Source organism: Stenella coeruleoalba (genome assembly GCF_951394435.1).
Source record: "Stenella coeruleoalba genome assembly, chromosome: 2".
Lineage (NCBI taxonomy): Eukaryota > Metazoa > Chordata > Mammalia > Artiodactyla > Delphinidae > Stenella > Stenella coeruleoalba.
Window position 1 is genome coordinate 182,324,826 of NC_137147.1, and position 21,022 is coordinate 182,345,847.

The 21,022-nt window shown below is 41.4% G+C and overlaps 1 protein-coding gene and 1 long non-coding RNA gene across 2 annotated transcripts in view; one reads left to right on the forward strand and one right to left on the reverse strand.

Moving 5' to 3' along the window:
• Positions 1-21,022, reverse strand: part of LOC307183152 — an 84,667-nt gene that overhangs the window by 62,845 nt on the left and 800 nt on the right. The gene's annotated exons all lie outside the window — the stretch shown is intronic.
• MKX (mohawk homeobox) overlaps positions 17,064-21,022 on the forward strand; it is a 105,325-nt gene continuing 101,366 nt past the window's right edge. The window contains exon 1 of the mRNA XM_079915255.1: positions 17,064-21,018. The gene's annotated coding sequence lies outside the window, so the exon portion shown is untranslated. The remainder of the gene's footprint in view (positions 21,019-21,022) is intronic.

Consider the following 21,022-nt stretch of genomic DNA (forward strand, 5'->3'; position numbering starts at 1 on the left):
GGAATGTCCTATAAATATCAATTAAATCTATGTGGTCTAATGTGTAATCTAAGGTTTCTGTTTCCTTATTTTCTGTCTGGATGATCTTTCCATTGGTGTAAGTGGGGTGTTAAAGTCCCCTACTAATATTGTGTTACTGTCGATTTCCCCTTTTATAGCTGTTAGCATTTGCCTTATGTATTGAGGTACTTGCATGTTGGGTGCATAAATATTTACAATTGTTTTATCTTCTTCATGGATTGATCCCTTGATCATTATGTAGTGTCCTTCCTTGTCTCTTGTAATAGTCTTTATTTTAAAGTCTATTTTGTCTAATATGAGTATTGTTACTCCAGCTTTCTTTTGACTTCCATTTGTATGGAATATCTTTTTCCATCCCCTCACTTTCAGTCTGAATGTGTCCCTAGGTCTTAAGTGGGTTTCTTGTAGACAGCATATATATGGGTCTTGTTTTTGTATCCATTCAGTCAGTCTGTGTCTTGGTTGGAGCATTTAATCCATTTACATTTAAGGTAATTATTGATATGTATGTTCCTATTACCATTTTCTTTATTGTTTTGGGTTTGTTTTTTGCAGGTCTTTTTCTTCTCTTGTGTTTCTGGCCTAGAAAAATTCCTTTAGCATTTGTTAAAAATCTGGTTTGGTTGGTGTTGAATCCTCTTAACTTTTGCTTGTCTGTAAAGCTTTTGATTTCTCTGTCAAATCTGAATGATATCCTTGCTGGGTAGAGTAATCTTGGTTGTAGGTTTTTCCCTTTTGTCACTTTAAATATATCCTGTCATTCCCTTCTGACCTGCAGTGTTTCTGCTGAAAAATCAGCTGATAACCTTATGGGGATTCCCTTGTATGTTATTTGTTGCTTTCCCCTTGCTGCTTTTTAATATTTTTTCGTTGTATTTAATTTTTGTTATTTTGATTAATGTGTGTCTTGGCGTGTCTTTTGAGATGTTTCAGAAATAAAGAAGGAGTTTTCTAAAGTGATGGAGATTGGTTATCAGTGCTTGGAGGAGAGATTTAACCTCCCCCTTTTCTTATGAGTTTTCCCATTTCTTCTTTTCACCGCTGAGCACTCCTCCAGCTTTCCTTGAGGAAGCAATGCTCATCAACAACACATTCTTGTTATCAACTCACCTCCGTGTACTCACCACAGGTCCCCCAAGACGGACAGGGCAGACCTGGGGCTGCTGACACATGTGGTGTTTAGGGTCTCTCCTCACCCAAAGAGGCAATGATTTAAGGAAGCAAACACTCTCACCACGGCCTGACTGACGACGGGGTTCCAAACAGACAGTGTGTGAAAAACTATCCCAAGGAGCTTAGGAGTTTCTTCCACGTTTAAAAGGGCCTGTTAACACCAAGCCATGTGAAAAAATAATACTCTAGAGGGGTTTCCCCCACTTCCTGATGAGATTCACATCTGAAACTACTCAAATTATGCTCCTATGAGGAAAACTTAAACAAGAAAATCTCTCTTGAACGTTAAAAGAACCTGCTTGCCTTGGAGCCTGCCCTTTGGTCTCCAGGCCTCACTCCACACTGCCTGCAGCGTGGCCTTCCTCAGGCTGCACACTGTGATGTTAGCATCGAAACTGGTGAACGGTCACAGGTTTTGAAGTATTTTGAAAGCAGTTCTTAGCTGCTAAGAGGAGAGCCACATGAGACACAGTCCTCTGACGGTGAACAGACCTGACAGGGTTTGGGTAACTCTAGGTCTTGCTTACAGCTCTTCTGCCAGGCCTCATCATGTGAATCAGGCAGTATATCTTTGTCCTTTCTATCTTTCCTTTTAGAAAACATTTTTTTGTCTTCCCTTTCATCTCTGTATGCTCTTCTGTCAAATTTTAATTTAATAATCACCTAAACAAAAGGGACGTTACTTAAAGCTAATAAAAAGCAGCAGTAAGGTGTATAGTAGAAAAATCTTTGGGGCTTCCCTGGCTGTGCAGTGGTTAAAAATCCGCCTGCTAATGCAGGGGACATGGGTTCGAGCCCTGGTCCGGGAAGATCCCACATGCCACGGAGCAGCTAAGTTCGTGCACCACAGCTACTGAGCCTGCGCTCTAGAGCCCACGAGCCACAACTACTGAGCCTGCGAGCCACAACTACTGAAGCCCATGTGCCAGAACTACTGAACCTGTGCGCCTAGAGCCCGTGCTCTGCAACAAGAGAAGCCACTGCAATGAGAAGCCCGCACACCGCAAGGAAAAGTAGCCCCCGCTCGCCACAACTAGGGAAAGCCACATGCAGCAACAGAGACCCAACCCAGCCCCCCCACAAAAAAAGATATAACAGTTATAAACTCTTATGCCCTACTATATAGCATTAAACTATATAAATAAAAACTATGAATAAAAGATCTCATTTTAAAAAAATACCTAAAAAAACAAAAAGAAAGTGACGGTTTGGCCAATGCTTCACCGCCACATAATACAGGTTGCTTTCCTCCCAGCCTCCTATGCCATTCTGTCTTCTCTGGTGGAAGGCACTGCAAAGGCACAGGACATAAGCTTGGCTGTATAATACATAATAGAGAAGGACTGAAGAGTTGGGAGGAATAATCCAATTTACCACACTGATATAAATCAACACAAATTTGTAGATTTGTTACAATACTCATAAAAACAACAAAACTCAAACAGCATTAACAGTGTGATGATGTTGTCTTGCTTGTGCCCAGTTATTAACATGACACTGCCATGATGCATGTCCTTCAGAATATGACTTCGCTACCACAGGCCAGGTGATGACTCAAATCTCTTAGCCCTATTCTGAATCTAAACCCCTGCAAAGCCATCATTCGTTTCCTACAATATGAGATCTTTTGGCCTCTACTTGGCATACTTGTGTCACTTATTAAGTCTGCCTTTACGCCTTTCTCATCAGTCTACCTCAAGTAAAGTCGCACACTGAGATACTGTGTGACTCTTTGGCTACAAGTATTTGATGATAAAATAAATCCTCCTGATGACCCAGAATATGCTCATGGGCTTTGTGTTGGTCTCATCCTACTGACAGTGATGCTATCCCCAGGAATGCCAGAGGGCATTCACCAGGGCCCATATTACCTATGGCAAGGTCCCCAGACATTTACCAATGAGAGCCAATGTAGTGACTGGACCAGCCCTTGTCATTCTTATTATGACTGCAAGATGTACCTCAGCAACAAGCATCAGGGCACTGGACAAAACAAGGTTTATTACTCACAGGTTCTGGTGGGTATGGAACCACACAGCAAGGTCACGGGTAGAGAGAGAGAGGCAGCATGCACCTGGGGCTCTGCCTTTACTGGGGTCTCAGCGTGGGTGCCTAGGGTTTTATGGGTTCACTCTTCATTGGCAAATTTAAAACATGAGGTGGGGATTAGGGTGCAGGAGGGAAAAGTGGGATCACTCCAGCAGTCAGTTATCGAAATTACCCAGGACTTTCTAAAAGGGGAACTTCATGGGAAGGGTCAGCCTATCCTTGTCTAGCTGTTTGGCTACTAACCGTGGCGCACAGCTGGCCATCTGTTTACAGGAGATGATGTCTTTGAAATGGATGCTTCTGTGATCAAAAGCTTAACGTCAGGCACTTACGTTCAAAGAGCTTACTGTCAGGCATTTGCACTACAACGTGTTAAACATTTTAATATTATTTTTGATGTGAACACACAAGCATTTTAAAATCTCACCACTCACGGACTAGCAAGAATATGGTCTGTAGATCTCCAAGCTAAGAACCTTGATCCGAAGGGTTAATGGGCAGTTTAAATTACATGACATTGTTTAAAGGGTTAATGGGGGTTGTAAATGACATGACATTATTTAAAGAGCTTAACACAATACTTGAGTAAGTGCTCAATAATTTTTAGTTCCCTTCCCTTCCCTTCTCTTTGCACCTTACAGATTAGAGTTTCGCAGTCCACTGTGAGCATTAATTTGTTCAGCTCTGCCTTCAGGTGGGACACCTGTATAAACCCAGCTTTGAGACTATTTTTAAACTGAGAGACTTTCCATCTGTTTCGGAGTTAGAGCAGTCCACCTTATCCTCATGAGAGCTCTTAATAACATACGTGTGGTGGAAACAAGGCTTTTAATGCAGAAGCGTTCACAGCCTGCTTGTTCCGTCTGTGCAGACTTCCCCCCACCCCCCATCGCAGGCACCCTTTCTGTGCCAGTCTAGTTCTTCGTATTTCTGTGATGCAAAATTAGGAGACAGGGAGATGCATGAAGAACAGGGAGGGGGTTTTGCTTCCTGGGTCAGCCCTGGGTGCTTTCTTGAGGACAGTCCAGGTGATGAGCAAAGCAGAAATGAAACTATGAAAAGAAGCTCAATTCTAAACTGATCTAAATAAGAAGGAGCCAGATGTGCGGGCAGGAGGTAGAAGACAGAAGCCATAAAAGGTGGACATTGGGAACATGCGGAGAATGAAGGAAGTGTGGAAGACAGATAATATCTTTAAAATAATTGTGTGGGTTACAACACAGATCTCAACATTTCTTTAGAAATGCACATAAAGTATTAAAATACCTTTTTAGTTACTTTGGGCCACTGCAGTATATATTTCTTCAGATGGAACACTATGTTAAAACTGATTCATCTGGGGCTTCCCTGGTGGCGCAGTGGTTGAGAATCTGCCTGCTAATGCAGGGGACACGGGTTCGAGCCCTGGTCTGGGAGGATCCCACATGCCGCGTAGCGACTAAGCCCATGCGCCACAACTACTGAGCCTGCGCGTCTGGAGCCTGTGCTCCGCAACGAGAGGCCGCGATAGTGAGAGGCCCGTGCACAGCGATGAAGAGCGGCCCCCGCTTGCCACAACTAGAGAAAGCCGTCGCACAGAAACGAAGACGCAACACAGCAAAAATAAATAAATTAATTAACAAACTCCTACCCGCAACATCTTCTTTAAAAAAAAAAAAAAAGCATTAAGTGCATGGTTTATGGGGAATCCGACATTCCCAGGGTCCAAAAGTAACCCCCACAAAGATTTCCTTCTAGCCACAGGAGTAGAACCTAAGTGCCAGTTCATGGAGGGATCAGACTTTCATCATCCTAACGCAGTGGTCAAATCTGGCCCCCTGAATGGTGGAACCATCAGCTGCTGTGCCTCCCGCTGTGCTACACAATAAAGTACAAACCACCGGCTGTGGCATAGTCTAGTCCAAATGTTTAACGTGAGTCCAGCAAGCGTTTAGACTTCATTTTCACCATAAGAAAACAGAGGGAATAGGGAAAGTTCAATGACAGCACCAGAGGTACCCAGACAAATGAAGATGGCGAATCATCCTTTGGGATCCTTGGTCTGGTCTATCCACCAAGTCAAGTGTGTAGCGGGAAGAGAAATTAGGGATGATTCTACATTAGAAGAAAATCGAGGGACATACAACTAGGTTCAATATGTGGGCCTGAATTAGACTCAAATTTGGGCAAACTAGCTCTAAAGGGTATTTTGGGGTTAATTGAGGAAATTTAAATATGGATAGACTATTAGACAAACAAAAATTTTGAATTATAGAAGTAAAGATCATTAACCTATAAAATCAGGATATAAAACAATTTGCAAAGTATTATTTCATCTTAATAAATACATACACACACACATATACGTGGTACCTGAAAATGTAATCAAAAAGATATTAAAGATAATCTCCAGTGGTAGGAATCCAGTGCTTTTATTTTCTTATTTTTATCTTATTTTCTAGCTTTCTCAAGGCACATATACAGCTTTTATAACAATAACACGTATTTCTTTATTAAAAAATAAAAAATAAAGAACAAAAACATTGTGTGCTGAGGGTAGGAGTGCCTTGATTCAATGACCTTAAAGTTTTAGACCTTTCTGTTACCTGGCACTGATTACTGTAGTAAATGTGGACGGATTCAAACAGAGAACTTTTCACCCTAGGTAAGGACTGTCGGTGAATATCTGCTCCTCCCATCCTGTTTCCTGCTAATAATACATCTTCTGATGATAAGAAAGGAATTCTGTCTTACTGAAAGGAAGAAAAAAAAAAAATAAACAGAAGTGTGGATAGGAGGAAATTTGCGAAGAGGAAATGGTGACGGAAGGTGGAAAGTGAAAGAGAGAGCACTTGATATCCATTTTCAGGTACTGTGATAAACAAATGAAAGAAGGCCACCACTCCACCCAGCCGACCGCAAACCATTCCTTCTGGAAGCCTTCTCTGTCTTCCCAAGTCTGTGCACAGCCATTTGTGCCTATACACAATCTCAACATGCTATATGAACTCCATACCCACGTAACCTGTTTCTCTCTAGATTGCAATTTTCCTGAGAGTAAGGGAAAGATCTTTGAAACTGCTGCAACTCAAGACTCAACACAACGCCTGGAACAGAACGGATGCTTATACATTGACTCATTTGGAGGAAGCAGTCCAAGAAAACACAAACGAATATTTATAACAATCAAAGAAAATGCCCCCATCACTAATATTACATCTCTATATATGTCACAGAAATTAAAGAAACACATTCTGAAGCAAATGATATCCAAAACAACCAGACAGAGAATTCTTGCCGAGAAGTTTGCAGACCTCAGGAAATCCATGCCCCACAAGCTCAGCTGATGGTTTCAGATACTCCAGCCTCTGCTCTGTTTGCAGACTGAAGACCGCAGAGGGCACCTTCAGTGAGAGGGAGGTCTGCTTCCTGAGTGTGTAGCATTCAGCCCCCAGGTACCCTCGAGTACCCCTTCCATCTGACTGGGAAGGCAGAGTTGAATCGTGATGAGTAGGTCCAAGGCCATACAGCACGGTAATTCCTCATTACCCACGACTGTCATCCCCAGACCTGCTGGGCTCCTGAATCCATTACTCAGCAGCTGTGTGACCTTGAGCTCAGAGTCCTCACCCATAAAAAGGCTGATACATTGGTGTGAGTATTGAAGGAAGTGCTGCAACACGTGAAAGCCCTAGAACCGCGCCTGCCCCCAAGGGCCCCGTTACGGTCAGCTCTGGGCACTGTTCCTATTCTCTCTCCCAGGGAGGATTCCGCCATCTACCCACTTAGGGCTGAGAAACATCCCACAGGCCCTGTTGCCCTCCCACAGTGAATGGCGTGTCCATGACTGGCATTTATGATTGCTCCGTTTTTCTAGGATAGAAATGAAAGTCGTGGGCATAAAATACAGGCCTCACATTATCTAGCCTTTGCCCATTTCTCGGCAGTCTCATGATTTTCACTATTTCCTTAATATCTCCTCAACTTCAGCCGTAAACCACAGTAATTGGTTCATCTTTTTGGAAATGTGACTTTCTATGAGCATCTACTTTATTTAAAAACAAAAACCATAAAACACTCTTTATCTGCCCCCTTCAGGTAAAGATGACATTTAACAACAATAAGAAAGTTACTGCTTTCCAAAACACACATGATTAAAAATGTACCCATCACCGTGTGATTTTGTTCCTGAAAATGACTGTATTGCCTATTGAAACTCACCACATTTTAAAAACTTGGAAACAGAATTTTCAAATCTATTTTAAAATCTCTCAAAGAGTTTCAGCAAATTATTAAAGTCAATTGTTGAAAGTAAAAATGTAATTGTGAAAAATTTATAAGAACTGATGGATCTCAAGGAAGACTTATAAAGACAAACCCTTTATATAATTTTGTGGATAAGACTGAAAACAGGTACAAATACAGTCAGAAATCCACCTCTGCTGTGTGAACCTGGCTTGTCCTGAAGCATCTCTTTTAAAGATGACATTAAAAACAAGTCTCTAATTCACCTGAACTTGAATCCCAATCTTTATATCATTATTAAATCAAGATTTTTTAAAGTATAAAGCAATTCAAATTACATTGCTTTCACTAAAAATAGCCTGTTGACCACATTATTAATTATTTATTCATTAACAGTGACAGTTTGGTGGGAGCAAAAATAATTTTGTATCATTGAGAGATAAAACAAAATTATTTAAAAATATTGTTTATTTCATTTTTGCCTTTTAGAAAACTTCGTTTTGTTTTACTATTTACATGACATATTAGCATAATAGTACATGTATACTGTTTATACATAAATGACTATATATTAGATCCGCCTGCCCAAAATATTTTAATGATAAGGGAGTATAATCAAACAAAAGCTTAAGGGTCATTGATTTAGACTAATTTTTCTCAAATCCTGGTTTGAGAAGCATCTGTGTAAGTATCGCTATAGGGCCTAAGCTCAAAACACCTCACTTGGAGCATGTATAGTTGAGATCTGGAACATGTATTTTTAACAAGCACTCCTACTTAAGGTGGTTCATAGGCTGCACGCTGAAAAAAATGGCCCTGAAGGAAATAAAAAGCCTTCTATGGGGACCACAGTGCCTGTGAGCAAGGTGGTTAAGTAGTAGCCATGTGCCACAGGCAGTGCCCACAACCAGCTGTCTCCTTGTTCGTCCTGTTGAAAGTCGAAGGGAAGACTTTGCAAAACTGACCTCTCCCAAGTGTATAAACCTCTGACCCTCAGTGAAGACATTATTTCCTAAAGGATGATTCTTAAACAATTGCCCCTGTTAAAAATATATGTCGCCCCCAGAAGGGCTTTAAAAATAACTCTGCTTTCTGCAACTTCAGAAGTTGTGGTTTGTATTAACGACTGCAGGATCATCAGAGGAAAAACTCATGGAAAGGCTCCCGTAAGAGTGATTTCATTTTGTTGCATCACAGGGTCCAAGTTTAATACTTTAAATAAAAATAAGTAAAAAGTATGTCAATAAATAATACTTATTTTAAAGCATTCCCCAAACCAGTACCACTCTTAGACCAAGGCAAAGGGCCACTGCCCTGAGCCCTTCTTTTAAAGGCCTTACATCACACACGGGTGCGCGCGCGCACACACACACGGAACTTCAAGAACATATGATGTCTCTGTCATTTGGGATTTAGGGCTCAACAGCATACAGTGCAACTTTAAACTCAAACATCTGCTCTTGTGACCAGCACCACTAAGGACCCACGGAAATGCTTCCACACATCGCTTGCTATATGTCCTCAAAGTCAAAGGTGATCACACCCAAATGGCATAAAGGCTCGGGCTGTGCTGATAAGAACACTGCTTCCAAGAGCAGGCAGAAAAGACCGTTAATCAACCTGGCAGATCACGCGAATGCAATGTAGCCTTTCCTCATGCACTATCATTTCCCAGGAGGCCTGGCATTGTTTTCTTGCTTCTCCAGTGCTTGGCTCTGCAGGTATTGAATATTTAGCGACTCTTTGCAACAGCTGCACCTGGCAGCAGAGGGACATTTTGCAATATTAAACAATTCATATCACTCCTAGGTTGGTAAGTCTATAGATCTACACAAATAATTTATGAATATAACACTAATACCTCACCTTGAAAACCAGCTGCATTAGCAAATACTTTTATTTGCATAAAATATTTCAAATTTATTTTCCAAAAAATTAAATAAAATTTCAGCCTTATTTAAAATCTTATATTCATTACTTATAATTTTTCTTTTCTATTTGTATGTGTAACTTTGAGTATTTTAGAATAAAAATAGCATTTTATAAATAATATGTATTAAATAAATTTAAGGTTAAATTGTTCTATATTTATATTAATGTACATTATTGATAAAATATATTCAAATTTTGGACCCTTTTAGTAGAATTACATTTTATTTGTAATCCTTCAGAACACAAATTATGATGGAATATTGATTATAATGACACATTAGTGATTTCTGCTGAAATGAAGACAAAAATGTCCATTTAATGGAATATATAATAAATTATGAATTATGTCTCTTTCATCTTATTACTCTTCTGAACATTTCCAGTCCAAGGACAAAACACTGGGACATGCAATAAAAATTACGCTGATTTCTCTTTGATATTTTCCCACCAAAACCCATAACTTTACATAGTTTTCCATTCTTCCTTCTGATGGTATATTTGTCAAGGTAGAAGGATGGAACATATTTTATTTAACTGTGTTTTAGCTGAGTTTATAACTTTTAAATATTTAGACATATGGTATGTGGGCGTTCACTTGCACTCTTGCCTTGGGCTATGCAAATGTAAGAGGCAGGCCTGACAAAGGAAAACAAGAGGAAACAAAACATAACAGAGACGAAGCTGCAAGACAGGATTAGGAAGCTGTAGAGACCACTGCCATCTTAATCAAAGCTGCTGCTTTTTACTGCACTCAAGATACACTGCTTAAACCATGCTGTGTCCACTCCTGCGACAGAGCAACTATTCCAGCTGCCTTGGCCGCTCTACAGCCTGCTGTGTTTCATTGCTGAACCACTTCGTTCCCAGTGGGAAGGATGCCCTCCAGATTTAGAGGACCCGCAGAAGATTCAGAAGTCACTGGCTTTTGAGTGCGAGCTCACACAGGAAGGTCCACATGAAGTATAGCCTTTTCACCACGATGTCAGAGCCAAGGGACGTCATTTTCCAGCTGACCCTAAGGGTCCACTTTCTCCCCACCCAGGATGAAGGGCACGTACGGAAGGGAAATGAACACACTGGCACTGAATGCCCTGCTCTTAAGTGAGAAGCCAGAAGGTCCAGCTACACAGTCAGCTGTGCCCACAATCATGCCGGCACACGTTTAAAGTTCTCTCTCTCTTGATTTGAGTCTTCTCCCTTCTTTTCTTGATGAGTCTGGCTAATGGTTTATCAATTTTGTTTATCTCCTCAAAGAACCAGCTTTTAGTTTTATTGATCTTTGCTATCGTTTCCTTCATTTCTTTTTCACTTATTTCTGATCTGATCTTTATGATTTCTTTCCTTCTGCTAACTTCGGGGTTCTTTTGTTCTTCTTTCTCTAGTTGCTTTAGGTGTAAGGTTAGGTTGTTTATTCGAGATGTTTCCTGTTTCTTAAGGTAGGATTGTATTGCTATAAACTTCCCTCTTAGAACTGCTTTTGCTGCATCCCATAGGTTTTGGGTCGTCATGTCTCCATTGTCATTTGTTTCTAGGTATTTTTTGATTTCCTCTTTGATTTCTTCAGTGATCACTTCGTTATTAAGTAGTTTATTGTTTAGCCTCCATGTGTTTGTATTTTTTACAGATCTTTTCCTGTAATTGATATCTAGTCTCATAGCGTTGTGGTCGGAAAAGATACGTGATACAATTTCAATTTTCTTAAATTTACCAAGGCTTGATTTGTGACCCAAGATATGATCTACTCTGAAGAATGTTCCATGAGCACTTGAGAAAAATGTGTATTCTGTTGTTTTTGGATGGAATGTCCTATAAATATCAATTAAGTCCATCTTGTTTAATGTATCATTTAAAGCTTGTGTTTCCTTATTTATTTTCATTTTGGATGATTTGTCCATTGGTGAAAGTGGGGTGTTAAAGTCCCCTACTATGAATGTGTTACTGTCAATTCCCCTTTTATGGCTGTTAGTATTTGCCTTATGTATTTGATAAAGGAGGCAAGAATGTACAGTGGAGAAAGGACAGCCTCTTCAATAAGTGGTGCTGGGAAAACTGGACAGGTACATGTAAAAGTATGAGATTAGATCACTCCCTAACACCATACACAAAAATAAGCTCAAAATGGATTAAAGACCTAAATGTAAGGCCAGAAACTATCAAACTCTTAGAGGAAAACATAGGCAGAACACTCTATGACATAAATCACAGCAAGATCCTTTTTGACCCACCTCCTAGAGAAATGGAAATAAAAACAAAAATAAACAAATGGGACCTCATGAAACTGCAAAGCTTTTGCACAGCAAAGGAAACCACAAACAAGATGAAAAGACAACCCTCAGAATGGGAGAAAATATTTGCAAATGAAGCAACTGACAAAGGATTAATCTCCAAAATTTACAAGCAGCTCATGCAGCTCAATAACAAAAACACAAACAACCCAATCCAAAAATGGGCAGAATACCTAAATAGACATTTCTCCAAAGAAGATATACAGACTGCCAACAAACACATGAAAGAATGCTCAACATCATTAATCATTAGAGAAATGCAAATCAAAACTACAATGAGATATCATCTCACACCAGTCAGAATGGCCATCATCAAAAAATCTAGAAACAATAAATGCTGGAGAGGGTGTGGAGAAAAGGGAACCCTCTTGCACTGCTGGTGGGAATGTGAATTGGTACAGCCACTATGAAGAACAGTATGGAGGTTCCTTAAAAAACTACAAATAGAACTACCATATGACCCAGCAATCCCACTACTGGGCATATACCCTGAGAAAACCAGAATTCAAAAAGAGTCATGTACCAAAATGTTCATTGCAGCTCTATTTACAATAGCCCGGAGATGGAAACAACCTAAGTGTCCATCATCGGATGAATGGATAAAGAAGATGTGGCACATATATACAATGGAATATTACTCAGCCATAAAAAGAAACGAAATTGTGCTATTTGTAATGAGGTGGATAGACCTAGAGTCTGTCATACAGAGTGAAGTCAGAAAGAGAAAAACAAATACTGTATGCTAACACATATATATGGAATTTAAGAAAAAAAAATGTCATGAAGAACCTAGGGGTAAGACAGGAATAAAGACACAGACCTACTGGAGAACGGACTTGAGGATATGGGGAGGGGGAAGGGTGAGCTGTGACAAAGCGAGAGAGAGGCATGGACATATATACACTACCAAATGTAAAATAGATAGCTAGCGGGAGGCAGCCGCATAGCACAGGGAGATCAGCTCGGTGCTTTGTGACCGCCTGGAGAGGTGGGATAGGGAGGGTGGAAGGGAAGGAGACGCAAGAGGGAAGAGATATGGGAACATATGTATATGTATAACTGATTCACTTTGTTATAAAGCAGAAACTAACACACCATTGTAAAGCAATTATACTCCAATAAAGATGTAAAAAAAAAAAGTTCTCTCTCTCTGTCCTTCCTACGCACCCGCAAAGAGGCAGTTAGTCAGGCAACTCAGCAAACAAGCTCTGGCATCTCCCTGATTCCATTTAGATCCTGGCTCCACAGTTACCAACCTGTGACTTGGGGCAATTCTATGCCTAGGTGTCCTCTTCTACAGAATGGTTTTTAAGGGGTACTTACCCCAAAGGGTGGGTGCGAGGATCATATGGGCTAAGTTCCTAGAATAGTGTGTGGGCCTGTAGTAACTGCTACATGTATATTATGCAAATAAAAGTATCCTTAATTATGCCCCCATTTATAAGAGTCTGCAAGAGTACTATTAGGACATATGTCTTTTTTTAAATTAAAGTATAGTTGATTCACAATATTATATTAGGTTCAGGTGTACAACACAGTGATTTGATATTTTTATAGACTATACTCCATCTAAAGTTATTATATAAAGTTATATTCCCTGTGCTGTACATTACATCCTTGTGTCTTATTTTATACATGGTAGTTTGTCCCTCTTTTAAGGCCCTACCCCGTCTTGCCCCTCGCTCCATGGTGACCACTCGTTTGTTCTCTATATCTGTGAGTCTATTTCTGTTTTGTTATTTTCATTCATTCATTTTATTTTTTAGAGTCCACATATACGTGAAAACATACAGTACTGGTCTTTCTCTGTGTGACTCATTTCACTCAGCATAATGCCCTCCAAGTCCATCCATGTTGTTGCAAAATGAGGTCGTATGTTTTGAGCTGACCACTACTGCAGGTCCAGGGAAGAAGAATTTGTGCTACTTGGCTATTGCATGGCTCCCCTTACCCTAGACTCTGGGCCATTTAACTGGAACAATTAAGTGGCATAGCACCTTTCTCCTTCTCCCATTCTCATGGTCCAAGCTCCCCTTTAAACAATATTTGTGGTAGCCTACAACACCGAAGCCCACTTCACAAAGTTCAATGAATACCAAAACAAAGAGGAGGTGAATTACTTAGGATCACAATGTAGTCCAAGGTGCAGCTGCCTGCCCGTGGCTCTGCGGCCCAGATACACGGGTTACCCACAACAGAGTTACCCACAACTTCTCCCTCCAGCCCTCTCTCCTTTCAACACTTTTCCGAAAAGTGTAAAGGTGGAGAAAGGTTCGAGGAGGCCTGGACAAGGGAAGAAAGAAAGATGGTGCACTAACCTCAGGATATTTATTTACTCTTACTGTATTTTTTTCCAACAGAAGCTCGAAAAATCTCTCTTGAAACCCAGAGGTTTTGGGCATAAAACTGGAAAAAGTCTGATGTAAGAGGTGAAGATGCTGTTTTTCGAGCAGGCTCAAATTTCTGAAATAATGATCTCGTTTTGCATGTTTTGGGGAAGAACTGTCTGTAATACGGTTACAAAATTTTTAGCAGACACACCAAATGGCCCTTCTATCACTTTCAAGGTCCTCGTGCGTGTCTACAGATGATTTGCAGGTTACTGGATTCAAGCAATCGTTACATCAGACACCCTAAAACTTTTTAGATGAGGTATACTTGTTTCCCTGTGTTTTCTTAACCAGTCTGTAAACTAGGCAAGGATCATGTCTTTTAAATCAAATTTGATGCAGTTCTTGGCAGGATTTTGCATGCAGTTGCCCCATAAATATTTATTGTTGACTATTAAAAAGGAAAACAATGAAAAAATGGTTCAAATTTCATGGGGTTTTTTTTGGGGGGGGGAGGCTAAGTCAGAAAATAGCAATTCTTATCAAGTAATCACTATTTTCCATGACTACAAAAAACACAGGTATCCAAACCCAAATATCAATACTGGGTCTAAAGGCATATCAATGCCTTAAAAACAAGTGGTTAAAATGTGAAAAGTACCTGACGTAAACTATTGTGAAAATAGTCAGACTGATTCTCTAAACACACGCAGCATGCTCGAAGTAGAAGAGAGGGAGGCAGTTTGTCACTCCATCTCCTTCCAGTTCTTGTTTATGGCAGCCTCGAGCCATGTAAAAAGCACCTATCCAAGTCCACCCATGGTGACTGAGACCATCTTTGAACAGGTGTGTATTACATAGGGTACCGGCTAAGTTCTTTTAGCCAGAAACCCCAAAATACAGTTACTTAAAGAAAAGGAACTTTACTTGTCTCCCATTAGAGTATTACGGTGCAGGGGGTGTGGGTAGGAGACAACAACACAGCCTGGGGTCAAATCTAGCTTGCTGCCTGTTTCTAAGGTAAGAGTAGTTTCTACATCTTTAAATGGCTGAGAAAAGATCGAAGGCAGCATATTCTGTGCCACATGAAAACTTCATAAAATTCACTCTTCAGTGTCCCTTAAATAAAAGTTTACTGGAACCTACCCACAACTCATAGTCAAGTATTATCTACAGCTACTTTTCACTACAAATGGCAAAGCTGAACAGAGACTTTATGACGTGCAAAGCCTAAAGCATTTACTACCTGGCGCTTTACAGAAATAATCTGCTGAGCCCAGGCCAAGGAGATCTCACTCAAGGGGTCCATCCAAGGCCCCAGGTTCTTTCCATCCTGCGCTGGCTCTGCTGGTCTCCATCCAGGTTGCTATCTGATTGGCAGATTTGGGTCACTCCCATATCCATGTTCCAGCCCTCTGTAACAGGGTAACAGGGAGCGGCTACAAAGGCGGGCAAGCAATTGCTTTTTAAGTATGGTAAGCAGAAGTTGCACACAGCACTTCTGTCACATGCGTTCTTCTGGTGAACTTATTCAAATGTCCTACACGGTTTGCTGTACAGCAGAAACTAACACAGCACTGTAAATCAACTATACTCCAAGAAAAAATTAAAAAAAAATCTTACACAGAGATGAAGGCAATGAGGCTGAAAATGAAAGCAGGGAGGATGGAGAGAGGAGGGGGTGAGGTTCAACCAAAAGCCTGATACAGCATGGATACATACAGTAACTAAATCTCAAAAATCTACTGAGTTCCTTAGGTCCATTGGGTTCCAAATATAGAGTCACGCTAGCCTGTGATGAAAAGTCTTCACTATATTTATTACAATGGCCACTTTCTGATGTGAAGGCAAATTGATTTTCAAGCTAGAATAAACTTCTGCAAGAAATTCTTGTATTTCAATGCACATGCTGAGGACAAAATGTCCAGGTTCCCCTCCGGACCCACGTAGTGAAGACGCAGTATTCGCCGGCAGTTACTGAAGCTATTTTGGAATCAATAGAAAAGATGGAGTCTTAGTTAGGGCTGCAGGGTTACTTCAGGCCCTGTCTCAAGCTCTATGAAGTAGAAAAAGACATTAACCCACCTGGATCTCAGCTCTGCTGACCGCTTATTACCTGTATTTTCTGCACTTATACGTAGCTAATGTTTTCTAGAAATTTCGGTGATTAAGTTTTTGCATTCTTGTCCAGAGTGAGTTTGCCTAATTTGCAATCATATCGAAGGTTCTCATCTCGACTGGCTGCTTTGTGAAAAAAAATTAATTCACATTCCATAAGGAATTGAGCAAGAAGAAAGATGAATTTCCCTTTTCAAATCACGGATGGCAGGGCATCATCACTTCTACAAATAACCTATGTTACCAGTGGTTGGTTGTCACTTGGTTACATGGTGTGTTTGAAGAGCTCTAATCAGTGTACTCTATTCTGGAGAACATGGCTGCCTGGAACTACTCTCCTGTTTCTGAGCAGGACCACGACAGAAAAAACGGCACCTTCATCCTAGAACAGATTGAATTAGTCTTCTAAATTGGAAACATAACCAGGCCACGCACATTACTATTCCGATACTTGACATGTTCTGAAATTAGAAACAGAATAATATTGGAAGTCTTTGGAGCGCAAGATGGTTTTAAAAATGTGAAGATTAAATTTATTACAGTCTATTGGGTGCAACATCTCTCAAAGCCTTGTTAGACCAACCTACATATGGAAAGGAATTCACCACATATATGAGGAAAGTTATTTCAAATTGATGGGGGAAACTCTTTAATAAATTCCATAGGAATAATTGACCATTCAGTTGGAGAAGAAAAAAATCAAATTCGACTTCTCCCTTACAACATACACAAATTCATTCCAAAAGGATTAAGGAGCTGAGTGAAAACAATTTTTTAAACTATTAGAAGAAAATATAGAAAAAGTCTTTGTGAGGAAGGCACAAAACCCAGACTCCATACAGAAAAAGACATATCTATTGACCTTTATCCACGTTTAAACCTTCTGTAAGGCAAAAGACAAACTAGGTAAAAGGCAGTCTTCTCAATGCATATTGTCAATACATAAAGTATATATTTCATGGAAAAGTGTTTTTTAAAGGAACTTTTATAAATGAATAAGGCATCTAATAAGGATACAAGCAAATTTCTTCAATTAAGAAATGTAAATGCTTATAAATAAATGAAAAGTTTCTCAAACAATGAGACATTACTTTACTTATCATACAGGGAAACATAATGAAGACCAAACACATGAGATGCTATGCAGCATGTGAGGAAACGGGGACTTTGTGGGGCTGGAGGTTGGGGGGAAGTTTGTAAGGACCTATCCAAATTTTAAAATCCTGTTTCCTTCAGTTGAGCAATTCTACTTCTATGTAGTTATGCCTTGAGAAATACTTACACACGTACAGAAAGAATCATATACAAGAGTATTTAACGTTTATAACAGTGAAAACTGAAAAGACAGAAACGTTCATAGGAGGGTGGATAAACAGATTATGGGGCATTATGTACCAGTTAAAAAGATGGAGTTCCATTTATATGGACCAATATGAAAGTGCTCTATGAAATCAGGGAGTGAAAAAGCAAGTTTCAGTTTAATATTGGGTGTGTGCGTACACGTATGTAAAGTACGGTCTCACTGATTTAAAAAACTCACACAACAAAACGATAATGATCTGTTTGTATTCATGTCCGTGACTGTGTGGAAAAGAGTTGAAAGGATGCCCACCTCCTGGTTGTTGCCTCTCAGGAGTGGCAACCGGCGGGAGAGGAACTCTCACTCGTACTCTGTTCTTTGACACTTAAGGGCGCATTTATGGAGAAGGCCCTCGCTGAGAGAATTTATTCTGTACTATGTATGCAATTAAAGTTAAATTATAAACAAAGCAAAAGTGAGATACTTCGGGCCATCCATCCTCCTAGCTCACTCAGGATGTTTCTGCAGCGGAGTCTCTCACTGCTTGTTCTGTTGGCCACTTACACACTCCAGTGTGTAGCTTTACAAGGCAAACTGGCCGAGTGTGAGGTGGAACGGCTATTTGTTCATAAATTTACTACTTTATACCATTTGGAGGGGAGGCAACACTCATTCCCTGGCTTTGTAATTCATTTCATTGCTTATAAGTAATAACTGGAAAAGAGAGTTTAAAAGCAATCATTATTTTCAAAAACTTTGACCAATATTTGTTCTGAAATGTCAGGTTCTTTGGTAAAATATCAAAAGGCTTAAAATGTAGGCTTCTTATTTTTTTCTTTATTAGAAAGTTAACATTACTTACATTTATAACTACACTCAAAGTCCAATAGACTGGATTAAGATTTCTGCCAAATGCTCTTACTTAACATTTTTCAAGTTTTAGCAATAGCAATTTTTACTTTCACATTGAAAAAAAGTATCTTAGTAGCGTAAGGCAAGTTTGTGGAAAACTAAATATCTTCATTTTACACTTCAGTAGATTCAGCCTAAACCAACATCAAATTAATCAGAATTAAGATTAGGGCTCAAGTCTTGTGACTTGTAGCCTAAGTTCTGGGTTTTTTCCCCCATATATGGCCGATGCCCACAAACTACATACACTTTCTTAAATCTTCTGATAGTGCTTTCTAAAACTGAAAGCTTTACTTCTGAGGCTTATAATACAGTATTTCACATACTGAGATTGGAATATAGCAGAAGAAGCTGAGTAAAATTCATTTTAGGAAAAGACGAAATTTAAGATAATGATAAATGGATCTGTATTGTGCATTAAAAGGAAGAAGGAATTTCCCTCTTGCATAGAGGGTGACACTCGCAAAAATAAAATTCTGGTCTATCACACAATAGATGCTCATTTGTATATGAGAGAGGGATTCTCCACACTATTTCATTGTAAAATGGACCCTCCATGGTTCTTAGATTTTTTTAAATGGACTCTAATTATTAAACTATAGTCTAAATGAATTAAAATGTATTAATTTTTCAGTGACTTAATTTGAGACTAAGGTGTATGTTATTCCTATAACAAATTTAAAATATTTTGCAGAAAGACTTTTTGCTGTATGTATCAGGTTTGTAATGATATTACATGCAAAAATGCGTTAAACCAAAGTCCTCAAAATGCATTTTAAAGTTGAGTAAATACAGTTAAGACTAAAACCACAAAATTCACTTGTCCTCTACTGGCCTATATACTACAGCAAACAGCTAGGTAAGCCAGTAGAATGCTGTGAAATTGCTAGCAACGGCATACATGCCTGGTGCTCTTTCCGGCACAGCTGAGCAAAATAAATGTCAGAGGGGCGTGTAACAGTTGGTTTCATTATAACGTCTGGTGACCACCACCAGTCACAGTCTTTAGAAGAGAACCAATCTCTCTCCTCCTCTGAATTATAAATTAGATCTGCTTTTGTTGTGAAACTTATTCGCTGCAAGTCGGTGACTGAAATTTTATGATGTATCCCTGACTTTAAGTCCCCACGGCGACGTCTGCAGACACACGTCTGCACTGAATCCACCCTGCAGAAGTCAAGTGCAGCGCCAAGGGCAAGATGCGGCAGCGCCACAACCGCAAACCGTACGCTAGAATAGAACCAAGGACATCTGGAAACAGGATCAAACGACAATATTTATCTGCCAGATGCGCAAAAATTTAAACCCACGCCTCTTTCTGCTTTAGATTGTGCCCCTGCCCGGTGTGCAGTCACGTTTTGGGGGTATAACATAATGGAAAATTCGGGGGCGATTAGTGTTGGAAATAACAGATTTACTGTACATTTTAACCACTTCCAGGCCAAATAAAAGGAAGCGGCTTAGGTGGGCCACCGCGCCAGGATGGCCAGCCACCCTTAGGGGAGAAAAGAACAAATGATGTCATAACTTTCAGGTTTGGGGGAAATCTACTTTTGCTCTTTAAAAAGAGATGAAAGGTGTCGCTGCCGCAGTGAGGCCTGCGGCGAGAACGCGGGCGGCTTGGTGCGCTCGGCGCCGCGAGGATCACCTAGGCTGCGAGAAGCTCCGAGCTTCCAGTGACACCTAAACCACAGCTTTCGCTACTCCCATATTTGGGGTGACAGTGGGAAGGCAAGTATCACCTCTAATAGAATCTGATAGGATTCTCTCCCCTTGCACTGTGTCCAGGTTCGGGATTCTTCCAAGTTCCCTCCCCTTTGCTCCATGCAGATCCTGGCCCTGCCTGCACTCGCCGTCTCTCCCACACCTGGGTCGCCGTGGGTTGAGTACCTGGGCCCGCCTCGACCCCGTCTTGCCTCCCTCCTCTCCAGCGCTGGCTCTGGAAGGTGACTGCGTGCCTGGCTTGGAGACACCCAGGACCGCAGAAGCCCAGTGACACGAGAAATGGGGCGCAAGCACCTTCTGCAACCCGTTCTCACGCGTTACGGGCATAAACCGAGCTCTAACTAACCTCCCTCCAGCTAACCGCGAGGGGGAAAAAGGGCGCGTGGCAGTGCCCCCTGCAGCCTAGCCACGCGTGGTGAAATTTCCGGCGCTCGGTGCGGCCAAGACACGGGATCTGCACCGCAGCCGCTCAGCTCCCAGAGCCCGCGCCGGGCGCTGCTGCGGCTCCTCCAGTCGCTCCCCGAAGTGCGAAGGCCATCGCCCCTTTCGCTGCGCGCCTGCGAGGCCGGCAGCTCTGGAAGCCGCGCCCGGCTGCGGAGCACTCGGCGGGCCGGGGGCTACCCGGAGGCGCCGGCGCCGGCGGCTCCTCCGCGAGGGTTAACAGCGGTCCCCGCGGAGGCTTCCCCTCGCCGGCCCGGGAACGTGGATACCGCGACCGCAGGATGTTCGCCGGCTGGGCCGGGCAGTCAGGAAACATGAGAAGGCCTCGCTATTCCTGTTCCCGGGCCGCGCGCGCCCGTCTGGGTAAATAAAGCCGCGACGCCGGCGGTGGCCGCGGTGAGCGCGCTGGAGCCCGCGCGGAGAACATGCGGCGGGGATGGGAGCGCGCCTAGCCTCGACGCGGGAGAGCCAACCACCCTGCCGCCGGCCGCGGGCCCCCCCGCCACCGGTAC